The sequence below is a fragment of the Helicoverpa zea genome, chromosome 3 (genome assembly GCF_022581195.2).
Source record: "Helicoverpa zea isolate HzStark_Cry1AcR chromosome 3, ilHelZeax1.1, whole genome shotgun sequence".
NCBI classification, from domain to species: domain Eukaryota; kingdom Metazoa; phylum Arthropoda; class Insecta; order Lepidoptera; family Noctuidae; genus Helicoverpa; species Helicoverpa zea.
In genome coordinates, this window is record NC_061454.1 from 3,058,633 (window position 1) to 3,072,036 (window position 13,404).

Here is a 13,404-nt window from a genome sequence, read left to right on the forward strand (position 1 = left end):
GGAAGCGGGTGAAACTGTGGGTGAAAGCTAGTAAATAATAAAACGTCTTCGTTATAAAGTGCATCTGTAAAACCCAACTATAGATTGTTCTGGAACAATGCACGCACGTCCACTAGCGCAGAGTGACGTAATTAAGTTGTAGCCTTTGTGTGTGCAGTAAATTGCTTTATTGTTCCCCTTTTATTTACTGGGGTTTATCTTGAACGTGGTTTTAAAAAGGATTCTTTGTGTTTTTGAAGATGTATTTTTATTTTTGGTATTTCAAAAACTATACGAATTTTGTCCCAAAAATCCTGCATTATACAAGTAAGTAATAAGAATGTATCGCGGCCCATTGTACATAAAGAGCTCAAGAAAATGGTGGGGTATTTTTCAGTCAGGAAAAATGTGACACTCCCTCATGCTGCACCCACGACGGATGGTGTCATTTAATGATTACCCACAAAGAAGTAATGAGTATGTATTTAGAGCTTGTTGATTATTTTATTACTAGATTCCGTTTTTATTTAGGACTATTTGCTTAGGTACTAACTTTGACTTCAGATGATCTTGACACATCTCACGTGTTTATTTAGACTGACTCTATACTTTTCTTTCTGCAATACCAAACCACGTCAACAGTTTTTTACCCCACTATTGATCTAAAATATCAAAGACACACTGTACCTGACAAGTTTATTGCATTTTGAAAAATGGCATCAGCACCAAACTCAATAGGGGGTTTGTGCAAAATTGACACCTCTCTTTTCCCATGACATTTTTTTATACGGAACGAATAGGTGCTTTGAAAACATTTTTCTAACGATTCCTCCCCTTTGAGGATAAAATGCTTCCTCGAAATTGGTGTGGAGAGATGAATTCTTTTATGTTGTGTCCTAGTGAAAGGATGAGACAAAAAAGTTTTTTGCTGTGGTGCAATTTGAAAAATTAATTAAATTAACACTAATTTGCTAAATAAAAACTGTTACAACATTAGACTTAATTTAACAAATTACTGGTTAATGTTACCGATGTTTACGAATACCAGGTATAAATCGATTTAGATGAACTGATTTCTGAAAAAATCTGTGTTGTTGAACAATAGCTCTATCATTTCACAACCAGTTCAGTTACAGCCTTTTATAGTCCCACTGCTGGGCTACTGCCTCCTACCATTGAGCATTAATCACCACGCTTGCTCAATGCGGGTTGGTGATTTCAGACTTTATAGTCCAGGTATCCTCGAGATCTTTTCCTTCACCTTTTTATCAGCCATTGGTGCCCAAGATATACTTGGTAAGTACCACTGCAACTTTTCTAAGTTTGTATTTCACAACCATTAGATAAGAAATTAATGCAATGGGTATAAATAAGCTGTCTTTGCAAAGCCCTGGTGAGTCCTTAATCCGCACGATACATTTAGCCTAGAAGCTTAGCTTATCCCGATATAGGTAACAAACTATGTTGATAATGATGACAAAAATAAAGGGTAAACAATAAATAATCTCTTTACTAAACACATACATCATACAAACAATTTGCAAGCTGCAAAGTGAAGACATCTTGCATCTTGACTGCAACACAAATTGTAACGCGAGTGCAACGTTCCTTCAATTTGTTATATCCTTCACAGTAGGAACTCGCGGAAATATTATTTATTTGGGACAAAAGTTTAAGAAGAAAAGTATATGTTGCTTACCTGGGTATATCTTAATAATAATTCTTGAACCTAGTGGGTTAGACATCCCCCGTGTGTCACGCACCTTAATCAAAATCGTCTCGACATAGCCTATACCTGGCATCACAAATGGCTTTCAATAAATAATATTTTTATTTTGCTGTAATTCCTGTGGCGTCCCAGAAAGTCGAGTCTCTACGCTACCGGATGCGAAGAGAAGCTAGCTTTATGTTTAGATCCTATATTAGTCTATTTGAATCTGTGAAATCGTTTTAATTTAACATAAAAATTGCTAGTTACTGTGGTAAAATCTTACAAGCTGTAATCAAAATCCAAAATTCGTAAAATGTAATTAAATTACAATAAACAAAACACAAACATTTACTTACACAAGTGTTGACTGCTAACTTACTGTAACAATGCGTCCTAGGTGAGCGATCTGGACGTGAACATGAAGCGGCGTGGCGCGATATTCTATACGCTGTGTCCCCGGTAGGCAAACTGTCAGCAGCTGACAGAGTTTGCAGTGTGTTGGTTAAGTAGGCCCTTCTATATATTTGTAATGTCCAATCTGCTAGTCTGGACTCACTTTGCGCAGTTTGTAGCATTATGTGCGCAGACTATCCCAGCATCTGAGCTAGTCGGCGGCACATTTTAATTCAGAACTTAAAAATGCTCACTCAGTTGGCTAATAGCATATTTTAGACACAGCGTAAAACTGGACAACGTGACGTTGAATTCGCTTCGTATCGCTTCACATTCGCGTTCGCGATTCGCCCACACAGGACGTACCCTAAAGCGATTACCAAGAAGCGATAATGAAATATAAACAACTTTATGAAAATCGTATTTTCCTACACAAATAGTCTTTAGTCGTTGAAACGTGGCGCTAGTTTATTTTGAAGTAATCAAACGCTTTGCTATGGTGATTTGGGATTAAAGAATAATTGTTTTAGGAATTCAGTATGTATGTACATATGTTGGAAAACTTGCTGTTTTCTTCACATTCGTATACTATGTATATCACTATTCACATAGCCAAACTTCTAGTTTTTAATACAATAGTTATTTGGATAATAATCGAATTTTGGCTCCGAATATACCGTGCCTGTGACTGAAAATAATTTGCTAAATTGAAATATTTTAATTATTTGCGAAACTAGGTAAAACTCCAAATACTTAATAATATTGTTTTACCTGTGGAAGTTACTTGATATTTTATGTTTAAGAAAAAACCATTACAATTCCATTTCTATACCAAAATTCTAAGCATCCAGACTACCAATGCTCACAAAATTAATTTTACTATTTCTTTACATATTTTTAAGGCATCAACAAGATATTAAGGTACAGCAATTTGACTGAAAACTATTTTACCAAAGCTTTTTAATATCGTTTAGATCATAATAAATATTTTCGAAGAAGCCGAGCGCGTTTAATAAAGGATGTTTGAAGGAAATCTACCCGCGAAGCCTTATGAAAAGCTGATGTACAGGTATTTATATTGATAAATTATTATCAGTCTACTTGTGTTAATTTAATTTGGTCTACGTCGGGTTTTTTTCCGATTTTTCGTAAGAAGACTTATCAATTTTTCTCATGGCTTAATGTAATATGAAATATCGTACGTTTCTGGCTTATTTAATTCTTACTAATAGGTATTATAAATGCTAAAGTAACTACGTCTATTTACATGTTGCTTCGGTACCCAAAAATTTAACTGATAGGTGTAGTTATACAAAGAGCTTTTTTATCCAGCTGCGAAAAATAGTTCCTCAGGTAAAATCTAGTAAAATTAGCATCTAAATAAGATATTATACATCACGTATTAATATTTATTTACTACGTTAGAAAAGTCAAAACTTTCAAGAGTCGTGACCATAGAATTTACTAATTAACTGTACAAGGACTACACCTCAATCAGATTTTAGTTTTAAACAAGTGTAAAACTACCCTGTAGAACTATCATACACCCTGTATATAACAAAAGGGGTGACAGGCTTTGTTATTCAATTATACGAAGCGGGAATGAATGGCGTAAAAATTTCGCGCGAGGTTTTTTTCACTCAGTTGTTTTTAATTCAATGATAGTGTGGAAAATAAAGATGGACCAGAGGAGGTTTTGTGTTTCCGTCAACTTCATATTATAGTATTGTAGGCGTGGGTTTGAAGGTATGTTATAGCTATTCGCCTATTTAATTGGGAAAGACACTTATACAACACAGCCGTTTTAACCAAGAGAAAAGGCTAGGCCGATGAGCAGTTTCAACTATGACAACGCAGCTCCAGTCGAATATAATATAGAGACTGATCGAAGGATCGAGTTTTGTCTTCATATGTAAATATACTATGGATATATTTATTTGTTCTACGAGAAAAAAATACGATATAAAAAAAATACGATATAAAAAAAATACGAAAAAATCTACGATAAAAATATTCATATCATAAGATCAATATTGTATTAACTTAATATTCCTACTCCGCAACAAATTATCAAGCCTTATTAGGATATTCATACGTCTAGTTATTTCCTAATCCTACAACCTATTATCAATGAAATAGCTATCTTATTCAACCTCCCGTACTATTCTCGGAAACAAGAGTAAATAAAGACATAAGAAAAACTTAACAAAATGTCGGGAAAAAGGAAGACTTATTAAACGTCCCCAAATAGACTTCTATTGTACAAGAATAATGGGAGTTTGAACGCAGTTGAGGATTCCTTTGAACAACTAATAACAAGGACAGTACCTATGTAGATGTGAAAGAAGTTTCAAAACGTTAGTAAACAAGATTTTTTAGAAGAGTCTTAATTTGGACGGATATGAATCAGTAAAAATTTGTTACTTACAGTCAGTTTCTTCACCAACAACTAAAACTTAAGGTAACAACTAAAGTAAGGGTATTAACTTTTAATTGACCATTACTGACATTTTAACAAATGTGTTTCTTCATCCAAGGCTACTTGTTACTTTTGATGAAGAAACTGGCTGTTAGTAAAAAGTACCTACTTATATTATTATCTTCTTTTTCACCAATAGGAAAATTTATTTGACGATGTCCCAGCTTACAGGTTACTCAGATCGACTCATCCTTATTTGTTAATATTCCGAAAGATGTTGAGGAATATAGAGATATGTATGTTCAAATTAGGCTTTCAGAATTCACCATCATTATGTAGTAACCGGTAAAGTCGTGGTGGCCTAGTGGGTAAAGGACCAACCTCTCAAGTATGAGGGCGCGGGTTCGATCCCAGGTCAGGCAAGTACCAATGCAACTTTTCTAAGTTTGTATGTACTTTCTAAGTATATCTTAGACACCATTGGCTGTGTTTCGGATGGCACGTTAAACTGTAGGTGCCGGCTGTCATTGAACATCCTTGGCAGTCGTTACGGGTAGTCAGAAGCCAGTAAGTCTGACACCAGTCTAACCAAGGGGTATCGGGTTGCCCGGGTAACTGGGTTGAGGAGGTCAGATAGGCAGTCGCTTCTTGTAAAGCACTGGTACTCAGCTGAATCCGGTTAGACTGGAAGCCGACCCCAACATGATTGGGAAAAGGCTCGGAGGATGATGATGTAGTAACCAGTTGATATGCAAATTGTTTGGTCAAAGAATTCACTAAATATCCAACATTTTTGCGTCTAATTACCCTTAACAGCTATGAAAGGTTACCAGTGAGTCCAATTTAATTAATTGATTGATCACATATTTACTTATTAACCTTCTGTCATTTTTCTGTATGTTACAACAAAAAACCTGTGTTCATACAACTTTTCCGTTGTTTGAACAAAAATTGAACTGTTAAAGCTATTCGAAGGTGTAGTATAAGTATTATTAACAATAAGTAGTTTATAACAATTGCCTTTTTGTGCTTATTGAATGCATTTCCTGAATGCTGATTTCCAGCTATTATTCTCTGTTCTTCTTCCCTAAATTCAGCTACAATTGAATCCAAACAAAATGTTAATAAACTGGGAACTTGTTGTAACTGTTACAACCTTTTTATCGTCCCACTGCTGGGCTGCAGCCTCCTCTCACACGGAGAAGGATTGAGCATTAATCACCACGCTTGCTCAATGCGAATTGGTGATTTCAGACTATATAGTCCAGTTTTCCTCAAGATGTTTTCACTTCTTATCCTTCCTCCTTCACCTTTTTATCAGCCATTGGTGTCCAAGATATACTTAGAAAGTACATACAAACTTAGAAAAGTTGCATTGGTACTTGCCTGTCCTGGAATCGAACCCACGCCCTCATACTCGAGAGGTTGGTTCTTTGCCCACTAGGCCACCACGAACCGGGAACTTTAATCAATAAATTAATTTAGTTCTCTCGCACAACAATCTCCCAACTTTGTGGGTTTGTGGGTGCCTAGTGGGTCGTGAATCGTTTGGGTGAATACGTGAGGTAGTTGCACTTTATAGATTTTTGACTGACGTATAAAAAGAGTATTTTGAATTTATCGCTTGTTTTATGTAGGTGTAGCTTATCACCTGTGAGAAAATATGCTCTGGTTTTTTTTATTAGACTGGTTAAAAATGGTGTCAGTGTGCAGTAAAAATAATACAGCTTTAAAAAGTATGTCAGTATGTTTATTAAACAATACATTAGGTATGTATGTAGTTAATACACTTTAATAGCGGTTCGACGGTGCCACCCGCGTTCCGAAGGTATTATTTCTATAGAAAGTAGCTTATGTCCTATCTCAAGCTCTAAACTATCTGTGAACCAAATATTATTTAAATAGAAGTAGAGTCTACGTCAACACAAACGTACATACGTCAAATTTTAAGTATATTTTCATGACTAAATTGTTAATCCGCAACACGGTGCAAACTATTTCACATTCAGAGAGCGATTTCCATAAAAAAATCAGTGTTGACTCCATACAAATACTTTTATTTACTTACTCATTTACATTGCAATGAAAACATGATAACTGGTATAAAAATGAAAACATATATTTTTGAAAACGGAAATTCGAGCGTTCCATTCTTGCATTTTTCAGATTTTCTGCATAAAAATGTGTTACGTAGCTTTTAGTTACATTTTGGTAATCCTTTAGCCCTATCTTTTATCTCACTTGACAGTAGGAAATTGCGTTAGTGTGAGAGAGATAGCAGAGGACTTAATGATAATATATGGCAAGATTCTGTGGGTATTTGTTATTAGGATTATTAGAGTGCCTGCATACGGTAGACTTTTAGTCGGCTGACAGTCAAAGTCAAAATAGTTTATTAAAGTAGGCTAGTTAGATTAGCCTTTTTTAACGTCAATATTACAAAAAGGACAGCACCCCCAAAACCCGTTTTCACCACTTCCTAGTGATATGGCTGTAAAGAAGAAGAGGTGAAGAGCAAACTTCACAGCAACACAGCTGTCTATTACAATTTTCTAATTAATATAATTTACGAGGTATACAATTCAATAATTTTTCAAATTATATTTACAAAACTAAGCATCGAAAAAAGTTTGTTTTTACTCATAAATCAGTATGAAGATAAATGGTAGTATGCACATTACAATGATCAGGTATTTAGCCGGTATCAGATCGACTGAGAACATGGATAAGAAACCAGATTATCTTTAAAAATAAATTGCTAACCATCCGATCAACTGTCGCCCGACTGTTTAAAGTCTATTGTGTGTGGGTACTCTTACGATAGTATACGTGTGTGTTGGATTCTGTTGGTATTTTCATTTCCTTATGGTAAGCCAAAAGATTGAATGCATGGTTGTTATCTTTCCTCCTTTACGTCAACCTTTCTGATAACAATTTGATTTATGCTGCGTGGCGTCTTGTAGTAACTAATATAATGTTTGATACTACTAAATTATGCACTTGACTACAAACAAGGTTTTACGCACGTATAAAATTGCTCTAAATACTGAGGCTGACTTTCAATTGTTTTTTCTATAAGCCAACCAAACTATGCATGCCTTTTTATGGGAAATCATCAAATCCTGTCGCTACGGGTGCTGCCAGATCGAGTGTCAGACACCATGTTCTTTCTTAAACCCTTTATGTACCAGGGCCACGGTAAATCTTTCGAACAATCCCGCAGTCAAGGCAATCTTTTCCCTGGTGCCATAGTGGTTGATTGGGTCGACTCCTAGATGTAGTCGGTTCGATTCATTCACGAGACGGTGCGAGTTTACTTTTACTAGCATGTGTTCGTGCACTAAGGTTGCAAATTCGAGCACCTTCACAAATGTTTGCTACAGAGAAACCAGAACAATTATTTGCGACACAGTGCCATACACCGGTGGGATCACACCTCAATGTCATGTAGTGTCAATAATAACTATATTACAATACGTCTGTTTGTGTTGACCTACTTGTCAAATAGAATGCTACAGTACTCTGTCACGTCTCTGATGTGACAGATGCTGAGACAAGATCACAAGGGTGTATGTTTTGTTTATATTTGGATATGAATTTGTGTACTGGTTGTTGCGAACAGTTTTACATGGGTGGGTGGTGATTGGGTAAAAACTGGTAAAATGTTAGTTGGAATAATATTCTCCTATCGAAGAGATGCTAAATTTATGCATCGATGCAGAAATGGCAAGTTTTTTTGCTACACCACGTATTATAATATATGTATTTAATCAATTACGTGAGGGTGAACGTTGATTATATTATTTCAAAATATCAATTGAGAAATGCTGAATATCTTCTTTTTGTACTAGAATTTCTTTGATCTTTACATATTTGACATACATATTTGGTTAATATTACTAAAGTTAAATATTTATAATAAAAGAATAATAACTTATAATTAATAGTACGTTTTTAGGGTTCCGTACCTCAAAAGGAAAAAACGGAACCCTTATAGGATCACTTTGTTGTCCGTCTGTCTGTCTGTCTGTCTGTCAAGACCCTTTATCTCAAAAACGCGTGGACGTATCAAGCGGAAATTCACATGAAATACTCAGGTCTATTGTGCCTTTAAGCTGTGAAAATATCAAACTTCTAAGCCAAGCCAATCAAAAGATACAGCCGATTATGTCGATATTTTCAACAAATTTTCGACACTCGCAAAGGAATCAAAACCTACAGGGTACTTCCCGTAAACTCAGAGTCTTGAAATTTGGCATGAAGCATTGTCATATAATGCAAATATAGGAAAAATTTCGAAAATCTCATTTTTTTAGTTATATAATATAAAAAAAAATATTTTAATAAAATGAAACTTACTACCTTATTTCTCACGAACGAATAAAGGTATCAAATTGAAATTTATACCAAATACCTAGGTCTATTGTCCCTTTAGGCAGTGAAAAAATCAAACTTCTAAGTTAACGCGATCAAAAGATACAGCAGTTATACCGACACCTTAGACGAATTTCCGTCACACGCTAGGGAATCAAAACCTACAAGGTACTTCCCGTGAACTCAGAATCTTGAAATTCGGCAAGAAGCAACGTTATATAGTACAGATAAAGGAAAAATTGCGAAAATGATAAATTTGAAGTTACATAAAATATTAAAATATTATTTTTGCTTACATGATATAAAATATTTTTTTAATAATTATAAACTTACTACCTACCCTTTTTCACATGAACGCTTAGAGATATTAAAGTTGAAATTCATATCAAACACTTCTTAAATATAATTGCCTCTAAGATGTGAAAAATTTTAAATCATTCAAAGGTCATTGGGCACCTTAGGATGGAAACTATACCCACGGCGGATACGAACGAAATATAGCACAGTATAATGATAAAGGCTCTGATTTACTATGGCATTAGTCGCATCAATGTGAACCATGGGAATCTAGAGAAAATCAGGTGTAAACATCAAATATTTTCCTCATTTCAATGGGGAATTTAAACGACCAAGTTTGACGGATTTGAGAAATCATTTCTTTGTAGTGAAAGAGTATACTCGCCGTTTATTTCCATTGTCATCAGGTCAGGATCTGATGATGGAAATCCTGAGAAATCGAGGGCAACTATCAGAAATTGTAGGCATGCATAGGATTAAAACTTGATTCTCAGATGTATGTCTGGTGATACTATCAAACAGTGAAGGTTTAGAGCTTATCTGATGATGGAAACGTGAGAAAGTCGAGAGAACTCGGTATGTTTTAGTTACGTCGTGTTTGGGCTTATATTATTCGTATTGACGAGAACTTTTCACAAAAGTTAAAAATAATAACTTTTTACAAAAAAAAAAAACAACTTCTAAAAACAACAAGAAAACTGTTTATATGCATCGGTTTAGATCTCGGTGGTTAAATAAATATAGATGCATCCTCTAGACACCGACTTCTAGACCGATGCACCTAACATCTTTTTAATTTATTTCTTGCTTTTGTTTTCTTGTTGCTTTTTTATATGTTTGAAGTTAGATTTGTTTGTAAAATTCTACAAAATAAAATAAAGCCGACTTTATAAAACAAAGAAAGGGACAGAATTACACTTTTGTCAAGGCTCTAGAAACGTAAAGCCAGCAGCCCCGAATCCTACTCTCTAGCAGTCGTTGTTACAATTCGACAGTTACAAATCGTAAGGCAGTTTCGAAAAAAACCGGAAACTGGGGCTCGTTAGGTGATTAATCCCTCAAAAATAAAAGATCCCATTAGTAGTGAATTCTCATCACCTAAAATAAAATAAGCTCCAACACAAGGTTACGTTATAAATTGTAAAGGAGTTCCCATAACTATATCTGATCTTTGCTATCGATCCCACAATGGCAGTCAAACCTATCTATGTGGAAAGTCTTCGCCAACACGAATAAAATAAGCCCAAACACGTGGTAGTTGCAACATACCGTTTAGGAGTTCCCTCGACTCTCTGTAGTCTCCATAATCAAATCAGCTCCAAACCTTCACTGTTTACCGGTACCCTCAAAAATACACTCACATGTCTGGTTTTGACTCGATGCGTGCCTACAATATTCAAGAGTTGCCCTCGATTTCTCAGGGTTTCCAGATCCTCATCAGATCTTGGTCAGCCGAATTGACATTTTCCTTCTTTATGAAAAGTCTTTAACAATAAAAACTAGCATTGCAACCTGTACAATCCTCTGAAACTGCTTGTCTTTTATATTTTTCAAACGATCCTGGACATTCGTCTCCATGGAATTTTAATAAAATATTTATATTCAAAGAAACGTCATACCATTCTCCACGATTTAAAACTACTTTGATTCATGTCCGCCACTTTTTACAAAGCGGGTCAGATATGCCCAATGACCTTTAAGACATAATTAGTTATTTTCAATCAGATTTCTGAATGATGACTATAAAATGTTGTATATAAATAACTTTAATAAAAAAACTTTTACAAGGTACTGGCCCACTATTTTAGTTATATTATAAAATAAAAAATATTAACTATTTTGACTCTCATGAAATTACCATAACTATGATTGTTCTAAACTGAACGGCTGGCGCGAGACTCACTTTTTATCTATACAGGATTTGTACGGAACCCTCGGTGCGCGAGTCCGACTCGCACTTGGCCGGTTTTATTATATAACTTTCTGATAATTTCTTTGCCAATATTTGTATAGACAGGTGATCAAAGTATGTATACTATTGGACGTGTCTTTTCATACAAAGTTTTTGCACAAATGCTGTATTTACTCTATATTCATGATAATATTCACACATAATACTAGCTTTTAACAGTGGTTTCACAAGTGGCCCGGTGGAACTATTGTACCAACCTGGATAAAAACTAGCCTATATAGGTTTTCTCGATAAAGAGGGATGAACAGGTTGTTTATTTCAAAATGTAAAAACGGTATTAAAATATTATTTGATTATTTAATTAAAAACATTTTTTTTTTTTAATACAGGGACACCCAAATAACAAATAACGCGTTTAAAACACAATAAAATAAACTGATAACCTTCCCACATTATCCTAACACATACATCATCCCAAAAATAAGTTATTATTTCACCCAAAATGAAATTCTCACTTATTAAAACACAATTGCACTCCATATAACGACATTCACTCCGTGCACATAAGAGCTCTATTCTCCCAAAATACTTGTCAAACAAACTAACAGCTTAACGCTACAGAAATAAAGTTGAGTTTTGAACTACGCGGTGAATTCAAAATGGCGTACATAAGTCGACAAAATGAATGCTCTTGTGACAAGATGGCCGGCAATATTTCAAAAAATTTACGCCACGAAACGAGATTAGCCGTGGTTTTTACACGTTTTAAAAAAATATGTATTTTTTTTAAATGATGTTAGAAAAGTTTGGTTTAAGTAGGTTTTTTTTGGTACTTAAATGTGTGTTGAAAGCTTGTCTGGAGGCTGATTAAGAGAAATGTGTTTGAAGTTTTAATTATCTTCTAGTCTACAAGATAATAATATGTCGGTACATATATATATATAAAAGTGACTTTCATTATTTAAAACTTAAGAGTGTCTGCTTCGACGAGTATTAGTCACCGTGTCTTTTAACGAATCTACGTACAAAAATCGGCGCTATCGTAAGATACTTCGCTGATACTGAAGAACTAAACTAGCAAATAAGTTTCTTTTAACAATACTTACACAATTTGCAACCTAAATACAATTAAATAGTGATGATTGTTCACGACGTAAATACTTACATTTGACAGACATACATACAAAGCTACACTCACATTACATAAGGCAAATCTCATTAATGTCTTAAGGCGTCACATTTCCTACTTTACATTCACTTAGCACTTACCCTTAAATACATACGCACGTACATATGTTGCAGACATATTGTTAATGTTGACATTTTGGCACATCAAGTCTGATAAAATCTGTGCCATATTCTTCAAATTGTGGAATAAAATAGGAATGATACATTATTTAGCGCAAGACGTAATACAAATATTGTGTAAAATATCATTGTAAACTTTTCAAAACTGCTTTTAAAAAAGTGTACAGGCCAGTACGTCAGTCTACCAGAATCTGTCAAATTTCACCGACCGAACATTAACCTTCTACTATTGTAATTTTATTTTATTGTATTGTAATATGTGTGGTTGAAAATCTATTGAAGAAATCTGGCAGATTAAGGTAGGTCGATGTGCCGTTGTGATGTGTTTGTACATAATACACATGAAACTCCTTTGCATTTGTTTCATCATCACACACTAAATCAACATTAAGTCTAACTTTGACAATCTTTATTCCGCAAAAAAAAACCATAACACACATATTTATTTATTCAAAAAAGTACTGCCACATCACAAACATTTAACATTCGATAACTTAAACTACTTTTTTATTTTATGGTCTGATGCATGCCACATATCACAAACAAAAAAGCCTAGAACATGTACCGCAAATCGGAACATTCACAAAACACCCTATTCCATTATAACACCGCTACATAAATACTTTTTACTTAACGCTGGTAGCATAATTTATCACTATAGTAAATGGAGGCAAGACCCCATTTCCTCTCGTAATACAAAACTGTTTTTGTACAAAACATTTTTACCGAATATAAGGATACCATGTGGCGGTCATGGGAAATTAACGTTGGTATTGGTATCTAATTATATAGATATTTTGTAAGAAATTCTATTTACTATTACACTAAGAGCACCCCACTCAGACTAAACAACAGTTGACCCGAAGGTTGTTTTTTTTTTTATTGTAAAGAAAATCTTGATTCTAATCAAAGTTTTCTTTCGGTCTGATATCGGCTAAATACCTGATCTTTGTAATGTGCGTGCTACCAGCTCCGGCCAGAAGGCTGTTAGAATTCAGAAGCCAGAAAGTT